The sequence below is a fragment of the Suricata suricatta genome, chromosome 10, assembly GCF_006229205.1.
Source record: "Suricata suricatta isolate VVHF042 chromosome 10, meerkat_22Aug2017_6uvM2_HiC, whole genome shotgun sequence".
NCBI classification, from domain to species: Eukaryota; Metazoa; Chordata; class Mammalia; order Carnivora; family Herpestidae; genus Suricata; species Suricata suricatta.
The window spans coordinates 29,398,290-29,415,447 of record NC_043709.1 but is presented as its reverse complement, the minus strand read 5'-3'; the positions used below and the strand labels follow the sequence as shown (position 1 = coordinate 29,415,447).

At 44.2% G+C, this 17,158-nt stretch overlaps 1 long non-coding RNA gene and 1 other non-coding gene across 2 annotated transcripts in view; one reads left to right on the top strand and one right to left on the bottom strand.

Moving 5' to 3' along the window:
- LOC115304177 overlaps positions 1–1,166 on the top strand; it is a 2,971-nt gene extending 1,805 nt beyond the window's left edge. Inside the window, exon 2 of the long non-coding RNA XR_003914332.1 lies at positions 400–1,166. This is a non-coding gene — a long non-coding RNA (uncharacterized LOC115304177). The remainder of the gene's footprint in view (positions 1–399) is intronic.
- A 13,939-nt stretch (positions 1,167–15,105) lies between these two features.
- On the bottom strand, positions 15,106–15,208 carry LOC115305802. The gene has a single exon (XR_003915000.1). It is a non-coding gene; the product is annotated as a U6 spliceosomal RNA (small nuclear RNA).
- Between the last annotated feature and the right edge of the window lie 1,950 nt (positions 15,209–17,158).

The following is a 17,158-nucleotide window of genomic DNA, read 5'->3' as shown; positions in this document are numbered from 1 at the left end:
GGTGGCGGCCGCGGCGGCGGCGACGCGGCGCAGGTCCCGCGCGCGGAGCTCTATTGTTATATAAAAGTGCCGGGGCCTGCCCCTCCCGAGCGGAAAACCACCTGTGTGCGGCTGGCCCAGCGCTGGGGGCGGGGCGGCCCTGCGGCCGGAAAGAGCGGGCCCTAATCCGGCCTCCCCTCCCCACCCCGCGGCGGAAAAGAGGCCGCGCAGAGTCCCGCCGCGGCCCGGGAGGCGGAAGCGGGGGCAGTGGCTTGGAGGGGAGCGTCTCTCCCCAGTGCCCCTCCCGGCGCCCACCGCGTTATAACCGAGGGCACCTGAGGTCGCGGGGTCTCCCCTAGCCTGACGTCCCGCACCCACGAGCCTGCTTGCTGACGCCCCGGCACCGATTTGCATTTTTAGTCACCCGCCTCTTCCATGGTTTGGGGAATGTAGGCTAAAAAAAGGCGGCTGAGAGGCCCAGGCTGCCAATTTTGGAGCTGTGCTGCAAGCAAGCCGCCCCTGGAGGAGCGTGTTCACCGAAGGTGGGGGTTGCCGCGCGCTCTCCCCGCGCCTTTTTTGGGCATGCTTTGGAACAAAATTCCCATATTTCACTGGGTATCATCTGGTTCCAGCTGGAGGAGGCCTGCGCTGCAGTTGAAACCTCTGATCCACCCCCACGTGTAACAGCCATTCTCACCCCAGAAAGGTTCAGTCACTGGGTCCTGGGGGCGAGGCAGGACGCTCCCCAGTGGAACTGCGAAGCGCAAAATCTTTCAGCCCGGGGTCTCCGACACGAGACAGGGAGAGAAATCGGTGGTTACTTCGCTGTTTGTAAAAGTGCACTACCTGAGCCTGGACATGACTTTGGGAGGATACTCACAACCCTTCTCAAACCTGAAGATAGACGCATTTGGTCTGACCCATGCTTCTGAACCCTACAGCAACGGAATGTCTGTTCTTCTCGGCCCTTGTTAGAAAATGACATTCGGACCACTCGGTTCTAGAAAGAGCGACATCAAGGGTTGCAGCCAGGGATAAAATTGTGCCCCTATCACTTCCTAAACGTGTGTCCTTGGTTAAGTCATCTCTTGTAAACCTCATCTTCCATGCGACAGAATGAAGATAATAAAAATACCCGCTTCATAGGCTCTCTGAGATGATTAAATGGGTGAAGCGCCCTAGCATGATGTTGCTGTGCTATTGGCTGTTGATGTTTTTATCGTTCTTAATTCCCAGACTGCACAATGGTCTGAGTCCTTTTCATCCAGATGCCCTTTGAGGCCTGCCTAACAGCCCGCCTGGAATTTGGTAGTCTACAGAAAAGCCTTCTGGGGAACTGCCCTAGGCAGTCTAATCCATCCCAATTCAGCTGTCAAACAAAGCAGGTGCTGTTACAGACCCGGGTCAAAATACTTTAAGATGGCTAACACAAAGTTCCCAGCTACCTTTCGAACTTCTCCCTAACTGGTCCCCTGTTAAACACGCTGTTCTCCAGCTACACCAAAATGATACAGTAGAAACAACATGTAAGTTGCACATTCACTACGCAGAAGGCTTGGTCTTGATTTCTGTGTTCACATGCATGATTTGGGTCAGTCTTCACAAAACCTCATGTAAATCATCCCCATTCACAGCAATTAAGGAATTTGCAGGAGGCCACATAGTAAGAAACAGTAGGGTTAGGACTTTTGAGGCCAGACCATTAAGGATTAGCACAGACGCCTCTTGCAGGGTACGGTGGAGTGCGCTGCTGCCTGCCAAACTTTGAAGGATTGAGTTCTGTGTTTTGAATTTTGACCACTAGGCTTTTTCAGCTTCACATAGTCTGTTGTACCCTCCCCCATCAATGTCAAAGATCAAAAGTTACTTATTTCCCTGCCCTTTAACATCTGGTTATCTTCTTTGACACACCTCTTCATTAGTCAGCCATGCACTAAATGCTGCATATGTTTCTTCCTTCGAATTTGTCCTAGATTTTAATCCTAACAACTGCAATTACTAATCTAGTGTGTGCGCACAGCACATGGGCCTGTGTTCAAACCTTAGCTCTGTCACTCACTGGTAGTTTGACAGGAGAAAGTCACTTAGCCTGTCTGGGCCTCCATTCATCCGTTCATTCATTCATTTGTTTATTGATTCATTCACTCCTTTATTCTGGGCTCTAGGAAATCAGGGAATAAAGTGGGCAAAAATACCTACCCTTCCCCCACCCCAAGCTTATATTCTGTTGAAGACAGACAATAAACAAAAGAATTATGGTGTGTTAGAAAGTGAAAGTGCTATGGAGAAAAATGAAGAAGGGAATTCAGTAGTGTGTAAAATTAGGAATGGTTATACCTTCGTTACAGGCCTCGGAGGATTAGAGAGACCCAGAAAGTTTAGGGCACAAAGTGAGTATTCAAAAGATGATGTTTTTAAAACTCTCTGCCTCGTTCTTGCAGAAAGCGGACTCCCTGTTGCTGGTGATCTTGCCTTGATTCTCATCATCCTGGCCCTGTTGCCCAGGCTCTCAGGAAAAGGGCTCTCAGAAGAATTCTAGCATCAGGAAGGAACACAGGCTTTCTTATTTCCGGAGGCCCCATTTCTCTGCTGACAGTATCACTGACGTGCAGAGAACGGTGTTTCCAGACATAGCGCGAAGCAGGTCTTCCCTTCCTCAGAAGTGCGCAGAAGCAGAGTTACACGTCCTGATTTCTCTGTATGTATGTATTTGTGTGAATGCACCAGCACTGCTGCTAGAATTCTTCCATCAATTGTTTGCCCCTGGAAAGCCCCTTAAAAGTAACTCTTATTTATGAATGTTTGCTTGCCTGATGGAGAAGCATTCCAACTTTGCAGAAATTTTCCTGTGTTTGAGGACACTTAAAATTTACTAGACCCAGAGGAGTTGGAGTTAGCCTGACCTTTAATCTTGGAGTAATCTCTCTATGACTACAATAACGTTTATTCATACATCATATGAAAATAGTTCCGTTTTCCGTCAATGAGAGAATGTTTTGGAAGGTCTGACTTAAAATGTAGTCTTGTGGCATAATCAAGATTCACTTTTAGAAGTCCCAGGGAGGCCCTCAAAGTGACAGCCTGTGGCTTTCTGAACAGCTAGACCTCAGAACCGAATTTCACTGCAGCTGAGAAATGTGTTTGATGCAGCCTGACCTAAAGGGCATCTGGGGTTCACAAAACTCAAGCTGAGCTCTCCTGTCAGGTGCCTCACAAAGACCACAGGTTATGTCTGAACAGCAGGAAGTGCGGAACACAAGAGGCCCACAGGACTGACAATAGGAAACACACATTCTGCACACTGATGGACCGTGCGTAGGGAAAACCAAAGGGAGTTTCAAATACGAGCCCCAAATTAAAATACCATGATTGCTGATCCTGGTTTGCAGTCAGCCTGCCCCTTGATGAGAGGCTGCAGGGTCTTATTAAACACAAGCTAATGATTTTCCCAAACAAGGTGGAGGTGGGGGGAAGGGCAGGCTAGGTGAGACAGCAACTGGCAGGTAGGCCAGAAGGACACATCCAGGGAGCGGTTGGAGCTTTCCTCGAAAGGAGATGGCCCTTGTGCACCTTGCCAGAATGACAAAAGCCAAAGGAAAATATAAAGCATCGTGAACTCACACCTTGGCCTCAGTCAGGCTAAGTTTTCAAAAATCATGGTCTTCATCAGCTCTTTTATGTTTTTGTTTCCCATCGCCCTATGGAATGTACATTCATTTACATTCAGGATCCCATAGAGATATTAGAATATTCTTCCGAAGCTAGACAGTCTAGTAAGGAAATTCACTTAAAGATAATAATGTTGATTTCCTCTTTCAGATGCTTTCATCACTTCTAGTGGGAAAACATTCACTGATTCTTCTCTTGTATCCATTATTTCAAAAAGTAAGAACTATAAAAGCATATTTACATGTAAGAAGTCATCAGGAATTTGGCATCTCCGAGGACAGCTAAGTTTACTTACTGTTTTTTTGTTATTGTCATTATTGTTTGGGAAAGAACAATGACACTTTGCTTCCCATTGTATTGTTTCCAAAGCCCAGCAATATCCTTAGTGGGAAATTAGGCTTACACTGCCTTCAGGGAAGACAAGGGACTATGTAGTTGTCTCGCCAGAAGCTTCCTGGTTACGTCCTGGAGCATTACCCATGCTTCCTGGGCATCAGCCTTGCTGCAGCTACATGCAGAATGTTTGCCTCGTGCCTCCCTGTGTGGGCCATGGTTCATCTGGCAACTTTTCTCCACATCTCGTGTTCCTTTATTTATTCAGGTGTGAATACAGATAGCTGTTGTGTAAGAGAACTAATTCTTTTTCTAAGAAGGTACTATTTCCTGTCAGCCCCTTTCTGCCTCAGGATCAGTAGAAATGATTATGTGTGTCCACAATACAAGGCATAATTTAGCTTAATTGGTTTAACTTCAGAACTTGCAGATCACCCAGAATACACTGAGGGAACCCCAGGGGCCTCCAAACTCCAGTCTAAGCAATGCTGCTTTAGGCATTAGGGGAGTTAATTACGAAAGTTATATTTGGATATACTGTGAACAAACGCCAACAACATAATGGCTACAATCTATTCTACATCAAGCTTTATATACATTAAATCTAACTACTTCCATGATATTCTGCCAAGCAGATACACCATTACTATAGTTTTATTATGGGGAAGGCTGGACTCAAATGTCAACTAAAACTATAGTTTTATTAATGGGGAAGGCTAGAATCCAAACGTACTTCAGTCTCCTGGAAACCTCTCTAGTAAGTACGTTTTGCTCCCTGCTTTATAGGTATAGTCCTAACGCATGACTCCATGCAGCCTGTTGTGAATTCAACCTGTTATAAGATGGCAACTTCTATATAACTTGTTAAATTTTATTTTGCTTGTCAAGACTGGGAGTTTTGGAGTGACTCCAGAACTCTGAGACCAACCTGGATTCTAATCCTGACTCACAAATTTTCTAATCATGTGACTCTCAGGGAAATCTTATATCTCCTTGTGCCTCAGTGTCCTCATCTGTAAAACTGTGGGTACTATATTACAGAGCTATTATAATAAATGATTTCTCTTTGTAAAAGGGTAGGCACAGTCCTGAAACAAGAATAATCCATTGACAGTTACCTATCTTTATTATTCACACACACAGACAGTTCTTTTTTTTATCTCTCTCTTTTTTCTTTTAGAGAGGGGGGAGGAAGGGCAGAGAGAAAGTGGGGTCAGAGCATCTGAAGGGGGCTCAGCACTGACAGTAAGTAGTGAGCCCGATGCGGGGCTCAAACTCACAAACTGTGAGATCATGACCTGAGCTGATGTTGGTCTCTTAACCAACAGAGCAACCTAGGTGTTCCCCCCCCACCCCTCCCACCCACAGTTCTTAATAAATGTTTACTGACCTTGCTGAATGGGGATTATATAGTGGACCCTACACTGTCAGTTTGTTCTCAGGAATAGAAAAACTATCCATACAAGATTTTGAAACATAAAGTTTTAGAGGAAGAGTCCGTTGCTTTACTACTCCCTCTTAGCAATACATGCAGCCCTGAAATTACAGTTTCTCAGTGTGTCAGGACCTGGATAAATTGGTGACATTGAGGTGGCTGCTTGCTTCAGAGGGATTTCCCAGCTGTCTAGGACTTTGCCTGCTGAAGGGTCCTTCCCACCCCCATCGCTGCCCCCTCAGGCCAGTTCTGCTGACTACATGTTCTTCAAGAGGGGACTTGAGAGTTTACTGGCACAAGCAATAAAGCCACCACCTCTCAGTGATCTGGTTCTCCGTCTGTAATGGGAGCATCCATTTATATACTGGGTCTTCCAGCTTTTAAGACCTCCTTGCATCTAAGATACCTCATCTTAGAAGTTCTTCCTTCCTCTGACTTCTTGCCCAAGAGGAGCTTTTCAGATGGGGTAGAAAAAGGGGATGAATCAGAGCCAGGTATGAGAGCCACTGTCCTGTGGAATGGAAAGGAACCTTCCATGTGTGGGAGAAGGGTGCCATGCGGAGGACACCGTATATAAATACCCCTAGCTCTAAGTAAACAGACCAGTTACTTAGCACAGTTTCTGTAGTAATTTTTGCACACGTATATGATTCCAAGGTTATTTTTGTTAAATATCTGACAAGTGTGCATCTTTTGGTGAATTCCCATCAAGTTTTTCTGGACCTACCAAAACTTTCAGATTCTTTACCCAAATGCCAAAAGTCTAAATGCTTGATATCGCCCTTTCCTCTCCTCAATCTTTTGCCTAACCAGTTCCCAGGAGGAAAGCCTTCCCTTATTTATTTATTTATTTAGTTAGTTAGTTAGTTAGTTAGTTAGTTATTGAGAGAATCCCAAGCAGTTCTTCTCTGTCCGTACAGAGCCAACTCAGGGCTCAATCTCATAAACCATGAGATCATGACCTGAGCCGAAATCAAGTTAGATGTTTAATGGACTGAGCCGCGCAAGCACTTTTTGTTTTACTTTATAGGAAGAAATGTTTAAGTTATTTCTAAACAATATGTATTTCTATTGCTGACATTGGTGATTGTCAGAGGAAGGGTGATAGGACCCTCCATGTGCAGCCCACCTATGTGTGTAACCATGTAGCCTCCAGCCCTGGACCCCGTGACACTCCTTCCCACGCCCCACCCCCCCACCCCCGATCTTGCCACCATGAAATTTCAAAACTCGCTGTTTTTTTTAATTTATTTTTTTTACAAATTTTAGTTTTTTAAACTTTTTTTTAATGTTTTATTTATTTTTGATACAGAGAGAGAGCATGAGAGAGGGAGGGAGGGTCAGAGAGAAGGAGACACTGAACCAGAAGCAGGCTCCAGGCTCTGAGCTAGCTGTCAGCACAGAGCCTGACACGGGGCTTGAACCCACGAACGTGAGATCTGACCTGAGCTGAAGTCGGAGGCTTAACCGACTGAGCCACCCAGGTGCCCCAAAACTCGCTGGTTTTAATACTGAACACTGCCGCCTTTCCTTTAGGATGGTTTTTTCATGCAAGGTGCTGGTAATCAGGGCACTGAGGGCAGAGAGAAAGACCTTTCCTCAGCCACATACGGTTTGCATAATGGTACTTACCTGTTAAAACCTGTATCTTTTTACTTAGTATGGGATTTACTTTCATAGCAAGAGTGAGGTTGAATGCGGTGAGAAGCGTCATGTAAATAGGAGCTCTAACCATTAGAGACCTGTGATTTTTGTCAAAAGAATCTGACATTTATTCTACCACCAACCTGGTTCAGAAGCAAAGGTTTCAAAAAACATAGGTGCCCGGGGCGCCTGGGTGGCTCAGTCAGTTAAGCAGCCGGCTTCGGTTCAGGTCAGATCTCACACTCGTGGGTTCGAGCCCCGCTTCAGGCTCTGTGCTGACACCTAGCTCAGAGCCTGGAGCCTGCTTCCAGTTCTGTGTCTCCTCTCTCTACCCCTCCCCCTCTCATGCTCTGTCTCTCTCTGTATCAAAAATAAATAAAACATTTTAAAAAAATTTAAAAAAAAACAAACAAAACATAGGTGCCCAAGTCCCATCTCTAGTCATTCTGATTTAAATGATATTAAAGGGGTCCCAGATGTTGATAGGTCTCAAAAATTCCTCAGAATTCTCATACGCAGCCTGCGGTGAGAACGACTCACTTACAACACCTGTTGCCCCCACATCCCCTTGCCTGTGGAGAGGTTCCCAGCCAGACCAGTGAGTCTCTAATGCTTAGAAACCCCTTAGAGGTACTGGCTCGTGGTCCACAGCCTGGCCTCTCACTCAAGGACTCTGATTCAGAATGTCTAGAGTGGGGCCTAGGCAACTGTTTTGTTATCCAGTAGCCGGTAGTGGCTCACACAGGTGGGCCAGGCTTTGGAAAGCTCTGAATGATATCCCAGCCAGCCAGACTTTTCACCCGTCAGCTCTAGTCAGGAAGTATGGAAATGCTTTGGGTGGTTACTTGGAATCAAATAGCGTGCTGTACCCACAAACATCAGAACTTCATAACAGAAGAATGCAACGTTAAACATAACTAACCTGCTTGTCCTTGGAAGCTCTATTCTTTATTTTTTTTTTAATGTTTATTTACTTTTGAGACAGAGAGACAGAGTGCAAGCAGGGGAGGGGTAGAGAGAGGGAAACACAGAAGCTGAGCTGTCAACACAGAGTCTGACGTGGGGCTCACACTCAAGAGCCGTGAAGTCATGACTTGACTTGAAGTCAGACGCTCAACTGCCTGAGCCACCCAGGCACCCTGAAAGCTCCATTCTTGAACTGGCATTCACTCTATTTTCTTTTCCCAAGTCCTGAAACCGTACCCAGAACTGCCTGTGGATTTGCCCTAAAGAAGGTTTTTCTTGAAAATAGCAGCAAGTGTAATGATCACCCATTGTGTGTCTGAAACTGAAATGATTGCTGGGGTGAGTGGAGATCAGTCAGACTCAGACCCTGCTGTCACAGAAAGTAGATTGGACTGAGTAGAATAGACTCGTGTCCAGGTAGCTAGACTGTAACATTAAATACTGTAATTGCAACAGAAAGGAAGCAAGAGGAGAAAATGGTTCCTGGACCTTGGGTGTTGTTGCAAAATATCCCAGAGAAAACAATATCTAAGTTAGATCCTCATGGATACATAGATTTCCTTTTTCCCTCATCCCAGAGCACAGAAGAAAGGCACTTTAGGCAAGACAGACAGGCAGCATGAGCAAAGGTTTGGAGCCATGGTCTTGCATGAGAATTGTAAAGAGGGCACAGAATGGCAAAGAACATAAGAAAAGTAGTGTAAAGCCAGATGGAAATGGGCTTTGGGTGCTATGCTAAGGAGTTTGGAATTTTTCATTAGGCGGTGAGAAGTCATCAGAGATATTTATACAAGGGTGTGACATGATTTCAGAATCGTATTCTGATAACAAAGAGGTGAGTAGATTACAGGGGAGAGAAAAACCAGGGACAGGAAAACCAATTAGGAAGCAGTTGCAATTGTCCAGGAAAATGATGCTATACCACCCAAATCATCCTGTTCCCAAAATAGCGTGCTCATCATCTTGCGTCGTTTTTATTCCTTTTATTTCCGGGGCTAGAAAAATTTCTTAGCCCTTCTGTGACTCAGAATCCCTCCCTATTAATAGAAGATGACAAAATACTTACCTTACCTCTCATAGGGAGGTCTGTGAGATGCTTATAATTGTAGCCAGGAAGGAGGGGGCAATGTTATTCTAAATGCCAATGATTTAATTCCGCTCCAGGAGAGAAACTGCCTTTTGCTCCTTACTTATTGTTATAAATATACCAGCCCCACAAAAAAGCAGAAAGCCCAGCGAAAGCACCAGAAGCACACCCCGGAGAGAAAACCTGCTGCAGAAGTTTCGGGTGCTTACCACCCAGGAAGTGGCATTTCTGATAAAAGAGTCCATCACTTTTAGGATGAAAATGCCATTGCAACATGTTTGGTTGCAAAAGTGAGATTTTGTGAAAAAAAAAAAAAAAGTCCTGTTGCCCCATCATTTTTCCTTACAAACAAGTGTAAGGAGTATTCCTTCTGTCACTCCTGTAGTGGCAGTGTGTGTGGGGAGCATTGGACACTCGCAGAAGGAGCTACACAGTCATTTAAGTGAAGAGATGGGCATGAGGCTTTCAGACTTTCTTGGGCCTTGGAGTCTGTCCTCATGGCAAAGGGCACCTGGTCATGTCTTTTCCGTCTGCTCCCTGGCCCTTGCCCACAATGAGATCTCCAAATCATTGCCCCAGAGGAAACCCAACCTCTCTCTCTCTTTGGAAAAAGTGTCACAGAAAGCACTACCAACTGAAAATACATTACATTTTGCCAAAATCACTTTGTCTTCTACCTCTTAAAAAAATATATACCTGCCAAGTTGGTGCAAGATATTCTGAGAGATAAAAAGATAAGTCACATGGGAACACTCTCCCCTCAAAAAGCTAACAGGTGGAATTGTGACATAAGAATGTCTCGAAGGTAGTACTCAGCATGCTCTTAGGACAATTCAAAGTTCTAGATCCAAAGGGTCAGTCAGTTATGTTGGATGACTGATGTGCTTGTTCTTCTACCCAAAGTACTTCTCTTCATATATATCAACCTCATGGTCACAGAGTGATCTAGTAAGGAGACGTGTCAGGACCACCTAAAAAGAAGAGAATATATGGTACTTTCTGAGGTACGTTCACCTAAGTAATAAATGGTAAGTTCTAATGAAACACTTGGTCTGGGACAATAAATTATTCTAATTCGTTTGTTCTCTCTTGACATGTACTTCTTGGGAAAATTACTGGTAAAATTTGTCACAAAGAAATTGAGAGACTACAGCTTACAGAAAAACAAAAATTTTTAATCCTTACACAAATGCGATCAAATTTTAAGGGCAGTTAAAATATCACAGTATCACAGTCTGCATTTACACATACTCCTCCATTACTCCTTAGATGCCATTACTACAAAGGAAACAACTAGAAACATGGCTATGCTGGTAACAAAAAATCAGTTATAAAGGGAAAGTAATAAATACTTATCCCTTTATTAATAATGTAGCCATTTGGTAATTTATGCTTCAGTTTTTAAAATTTTTTAATGTTTTTTTTTTTTTTTGAGAGAGTATGAGTGGGGAAGAGGCAGAAAAAGAGGAAGACAGGACTCGAAATGTGCTCTGTGCTGACAGCAGTAAGCCCAGTGTGAGGCTCAGACTCACAAACCGTGAGATCATGACCTGGGCTAAAGTCGGACCCTCCTCTGACCAAGCCACCTAGGCACCCCACTCTGCTTCAGTCTTTAAAGGTGACATTCATTCAGTAATGTATTTCCCCATACCTTAGCTGACACAGAGTGCTCTCAAATGTTTTACCGATCTCATAGATGAATATCAATATCTCCTGATAACCTTAAAGTGCATCTCTCTTATTAAGAGTCAGGTAGAGCATCTTTTTGTACAATTAGAAGCTGTACAGATTGGGGCGCCTGGGTGGCTCAGTCAGTTAAGCCTCTGACTTTGGCTCAGGTCATGATCTCACGTTTGTGGGTTCAAGCCCTGCATAGGGCTCTATGCTGACAGCTCAGAGCCTGGAGCCTTCCTCTGATTCTGTGTCTCCCTCTCTCTCTGTCCCTCCCTGCTCATGCTCTGTCTCTCTCTATCTCAAAAATAAGAGCGGGGAAGAGTGAGGGACACAGATCAAGGGAGACTACTGAATACTGAAAACGAACCATGGACTAAAGGGGAGGGGGAGAAAGGGATGGGGTGATGGTCATGGTGGCGGGCACTTGTGGGGAGAAGCACTGGGTGTTATATGGAAACCAATTTGACAATAAACTATTATTAAAAAAATGAGAGTTAAGACTAAATAAATAAAACATTTAAAAAAAATTTTTTAAGCTGTATGGATTTCTTTTCCTGTGAACTATTCATGTTCTTTACCCATTTTTGATTGCCAAATAAATAAGTAAAATTTAAAATCCCATTTTATTTTTTATACCTCACTTTCAACCATAATATTAAGTTCATTATAACCCCGGAACTTAAATACCATTAACGAATCATTAGTTTCAAACAGAAAACATGTAGAGGCACTCCATAATCCCAAGGCGCATTTTGATACGAAACTCACTGATGCCTGACTTTTCCTTCTCAACTCATTGTAAATCTCATCTTGTAATTAAAACTGCTCTCACTCCTTAGAATTGCTCAGGGTCAAAGAGCCCTGGTTTTTGTTTTGTTTTAATCCCAGAAGGATTGTTTGTTTTCAGCTCTGCCTCAGCCATTATTATCTATGCAAACCTTCTGAGGAATTTTCACTCATTAAAGTAACAGCCTTAATACGCTCTCCTAGCATTCCCAGGACCTGCCTTCCGCCCAAGCAGAAAACTAAATATCTAAAAGCTTTTATTCTCACCCCCACTTCCTTCCCTGAGAGGAGACTATCTGACCCATTAAACAGAGAAGTGAAAAAGTCCCCTTACGTCTCTTTCTCAGTACGGGAAAGACTTGTGACACCAAAGTGTCTTGTTTACAACCCCCAAATAGCATATTGCTCTTGGCAGCTAATGCTCTTTAGCTGCTGATTAAAAGATACATGTTTCACACAAAACAGAATATCCTGAATCAAAAGGATTTTGAATATTGCCTTGAACTGGCTTTCTCACAAGTACATCAGGCATTAGCTGTAAGTGAAATGGGAGGTAAGGACACAACGAAGGGAGAAGAAAGCATCAGAGATACTAAGATGGAGATCAGGAAGTAGGTTTGTAAATAGCAGGGTGGATATAGGAAGAGCCACTATCTGGTGTCCTGGTTCCCCACACCAAGCTGGGCAGAAGCTACTAGATCCAGTCCTGTTGAGGTGAGAGAAATCTCCCAGGAAAGTTAGATGACATTTAGGAAGCATATTCTAGTTGACCTTAGTAGGGATTCTAGAGCTCCACTCATCATGCTTACCGGAAAGAAAGTAGACTCTAGCCAGGAGGTCAGATAGAAGATATGATGTGATTTTTAAAAGAGCTTGTCTTAGTAAAATTATCTAGAAAGACTCTGTTGAAAGGTACAATCAATCCCAAGGCTTCAAAAGAGAGGGAAAGAGAGAGAAAGCAGGGAAGGAAGGAATGCAGACACCAGGTGGTATGGTCAGGAACTGGCAATAACTTCACTAAGGAGTGCGAGCCACTTGCCTGTCCTACGAGTCACCTCGAAGCGGCTCATCAGGAGGGAGATGGTGCTGAGCCGCCTGAAGACACAGGAGGGGATTGGCCTCGACAGGGCAGATCTGGGTCCTGGAGCCCATGACACTCCAGGCGAGATGTGGTCTCACCAAATTCCCACCCCCAGGAGTCTGCCCATTCAGGACGAGGCGGAAGCCTAGAGAACAGGTGGGGCTGGAGACCCTCGAGAAGCCCAAAACATTAGTTCAGTAATGTCGTATTTTAAAATCATGAAAAGTACAATTTTAAAGGTTTTTAGGATTCAAGAATTAGTGCTTTTGTGACAGTTCAGATGAATGACTTTCAGATAAATGAGTCATCAAATCATAATGAGTATAGGGGCAGGAAATCTATTATTAATGAGATTTATAATTGATGAAATGCTTTTTATGGTTATTCAGATCGGTTCCTGGACTGAGTTTACTCATTCTTAATCAGCTGATTTTTATTACTAAAGTTAATTTTTAAAGGAGTATTCATGGGGCGCCTGGGTGACTCAGTTGGTCGGGTGCCCGACTTCAGCTCAGGTCATGATCTCACCGCTCGTGGGTCTAGCCCTGCGTTGGGCTCTGTGCTGACGGCTCAGAAGCTGGAGCCTGCTTCAGATTCTGTTTCCCTCTTTCTCTGCCCCTCCCCTGCTCACGTTCTGTCTCTGTCTCTCTTTCTCACTCAAAAATAAACATTAAAAAAAATGAAGGAGTGTTCATAATTTTAAAAAGTGCTTTTAAGCCACAATGCTTTGTTTCCAAATAGTATATAACTTGTGCTAAGAAATATATTTCAACTTCTAGATACGCATTTTACCAAAACCCCTAATGCATCAAGGAGAAAGGTGACAAGGTCTGATCTTTGCGCACATTTGTGTGCTCACAGCAGGGTACTGCAGTATAGATCTAGGGTAGGGAGGAGAGCAGATGACAGTGATGGAAGTTGGGAAAAATCAGTGAAAGAAAATCTGTCAATGAATTGGGTTTCATACATTTAAAAAATAACATACCAATGACCCACCCTAGCACATACATCCAGAAGACATCTGGAAATTTATAGAGAAGTAACAGGAGAGCCTAAATGAAGCCTTCTGAGAAAAGGTTTTCAAACTGTGTGTTCTGTTGAATTCTCGGGATTCTCGAAGCATATTTCAGTAATCCAAGTGAAACAACCACAGTTGGTGTCACCTCTATTCACACAGCAAGAAGCTAACTTTGGGGAGCAACACATGGGCACTTGGTTCCTGAGACTGTAATATCTTTATGTCCTTTTCACGCCCCCACCACCAAAAGCCCCACCAAGAACAATTTGTGTTTTCCCGATTAATGCATGTTTTATCTGAATGTAAATCTCCCTCTGGCTTCCCTATAGGCATTTGCCAATCCCCTATGAGGTCAGGAGTTTGCTCTATGACATAGAAAGAATATTTATGTACTTACTTCATATCCTGCAGGACAAAGAAGACAGTATGAGAAATTCTGCTGCCACTAATTGCATGTCGTTTATCACTTTATCTTTAGCAGGTTTAATGTCAAAACTTGGAGGAGAGGATAAATTGTCCGGTCTGGGCCACAGCCTGACTTTTCTACTTTCCCTGGAGTTCAGATGTCTAGAAGAATCGTGTGGATGTGGGTTTGCATGTTAGCACCTGAAAGCGGGCACAGCCCCCACCCTGGAATGAATGTACTCTTCCCAGGGATTCATTTCCAGAGGGTGGTGGAAGGAACAACAGAGACAGCAACATGCCCACACACACAGCCATCTGCCATTCCAACCACATGTCTCTGCCCCCCGTTTCCTGCAAATGATTCATCTATTCTTTTTCTCCTTCTTCAAAGATAACTGTGTAGGCATTTAAGGAGGGGGAAGTCATTAAGAAAAGTGGAATCTGGAGCTCCTGGGATGAGGTGGAGCCGATTAAGCAGTCAGGAATCTCACAAAGCAAGCAGTGCGGGCGTGGACTCTGGGTCTCCTTTCTCCTGCGGCTGCATCAGTTCATAACCGGCCATCCATCACCACCCGCCGTGAGCAGGTCAACGAACGTGGCTGCATGTAAAGTACAAGTGCGAGAGCCGCCAAGGAGCAGAAGAGAATGGCAGAAGTCAGGAGAAAGATTTTGGACTTTTTTTTTTTAATTTTTTAAGTAGGCGGGGCTTGAACTCAAAACCCTGAGATCAAGAGCTGAGCTGAGATCAAGAGTTGGAGGCTCAACCAACTGAGCCACCCAGGTGCCCCAGATTTTGGCTTTTCTGACTGGAGACACTGCTCATCTTACCCATCATCATACCTGGCTTCACTCTCTAATTTTCTCTACTTTTACATGAGTGAATTAGGTCTCTGTGACTTCTTTTAAAGGTTTTTAGTTAAATTCCAGTTAGTTAACATACAGCGTAATATTAGTTTCAGGTGTACAATATAGTGACTCAACACTTCCACACGACACCCAGTGCTCATCGTAACAAGTGCACTCCTTAAATAAATATGGAACGCATCACGAATTTGCAAGTCCTTCTCGCACAGGGGCCATGCTAATCTTCTCTGTGTTGTTCCAGTTTTGGTCTGTGCACTGCGGAAGTGAAGACTGTGACTTTCTAAATAGGTAGACCAAAAAGCTTCCTTCGCACCATGCTGTAAAGGAGACCCTAACCGGGGTGCCTGGGTAGCTCGGCCGGCCAAGCGTCTGACTCCTGATTTCAGCTCAGGCCATGATCTCCCGGTTCAGGGTATCGAGTCCCTCGTTGAGCTCCGTGCAGGGAGGAGCCTGATTGGGATTCTTTCTCTCTCTCATTTTCTCTTTCTGTCTCAAAATAAAGAATCTTAAAAAAAAAAAAAAAAAAAAAAAAAAAAGGAGGCTCTAACCCATAGCCAGAGAAGGTGAGTATGGCCAAGTCCTTGGGTATTGGTGGCAACATGCTATGTGGGAAAGGGATGGGCATGTCCCAAAAGAGGTGATCCATAGATATTGGTTGAATCGCATCAAACTGGAGGTTCAAGTCCTGGTTCTGCTTCTACCTTATAGGACATTAGGCAGGTTGCCAAACCTCTGGGAATTTCACATATATATTGAGGGATGAAGATACCTACTTTATAAGGTAGGGTGAAGACAGAAGAGGGTAAGATATGTAAAGTGCTTTGTGTGGTCCTCACAGTAAGGTAGACATTGGACGCCAGTTGTCCAATAAAAACAGAACAGGAACATACGAGTGGCTCAGTCGGTTGAGCATCCAACTTTGGCTCAGGTCATGATCTCACATATCAGATGAAGGAAAATGCCTTATCATTTCACTTCAATTTCTGGCACATCCTACACCTTAAAGCTGGCAAGGTAAAGAACTCAAAGGAGAAGTAGGGATCTCTGGCCAATACCAGTGAGGCTTTCCCCATCAGGAAAGGACTTCACGTGGGACTTGCCAGTACAAGTGCATGGGACATAATCTCCTTGTTAATGTAAGGCATGGAGGAAAATGAGGGAGACAGGCAGAGCCTGACACCTTCATCCCAACCCCCAAGAGCCACCACATCCCCTGTGGCAACTGAGGGTCCCAAGGAATGAGGAATGCTACTGCTGAGTAGAATATACAGATCCTAGATCAGATCAAGTTCTTAAAGATGTTAGCATAATGCCTCCATTTTCTTATCTGTGGAGTGTATAGTGGGTGTTATAACAGCATGTACCTCTTGGATTGTTGTAAAGATGAAGTAAGATAATCTATGGGAAGGATTGGGCATAGGAGCCTGGGACTGTGAGCAAGCAGCACAGAAATGTCAGCTACTGTGATTGTTTTCTAGTTTTTGTCAATATATGGCATTGTTAACAAGTACTTCATCCATTACCTTATTTATCAATTGATCGATTTTCGTTTAATAAACAGTTGTTCACTCAGTCACTCCATTTATTTATCATCAAATATTTATTGAGATCTTACATTGTGCTGGGCTCAGGAGATGCCAAGACTCATTTGGCACGAAATTCGAAGGCTAGTTGGGAGAGAGACTGGTAAAGAAAAACAGGACAAGACAACGTGTATTAAGGGTCACAATAGAGAGTTATATAAAGTGTTCCTGGAACCTGGAGAAGCCAGGAAGGGCTTCACAGAGACGATGCTCTTTGAACTGGATCCTGAAAGATGAGCAGCCTGGGGAGTTTGGGCTTACAAATTTCAGGGAACAAAAAGAGCTTGCAAAATGGTACAACCTTCCAGTCATGGGGAGATGAGGGACAACGAGATGGCCACACTTCATAATAGTGTATTGTATAGTTAGGGGCACCTGGGTGGCTCAGCCGGTTAAGTATCCGGCTTCGGCTCAGGTCATGATCTCACTGTTCCGGAGTTCAAGCCCCACATCGGGCTCTCTGCTCTCAGCGCAGAGCCTGCGTCAAATTCTGTCTCCTCCCCTCTCTGCCCCTCCCCCATTGCTCACACTCATGATCTCTCTCGCTCATAAAAATAAACATTAAAACAAATAAATATTTAAAAGTTGCTGAGAGAGTAGATCTTACAAGTCCAAAACAAAGCAAAACAAAACA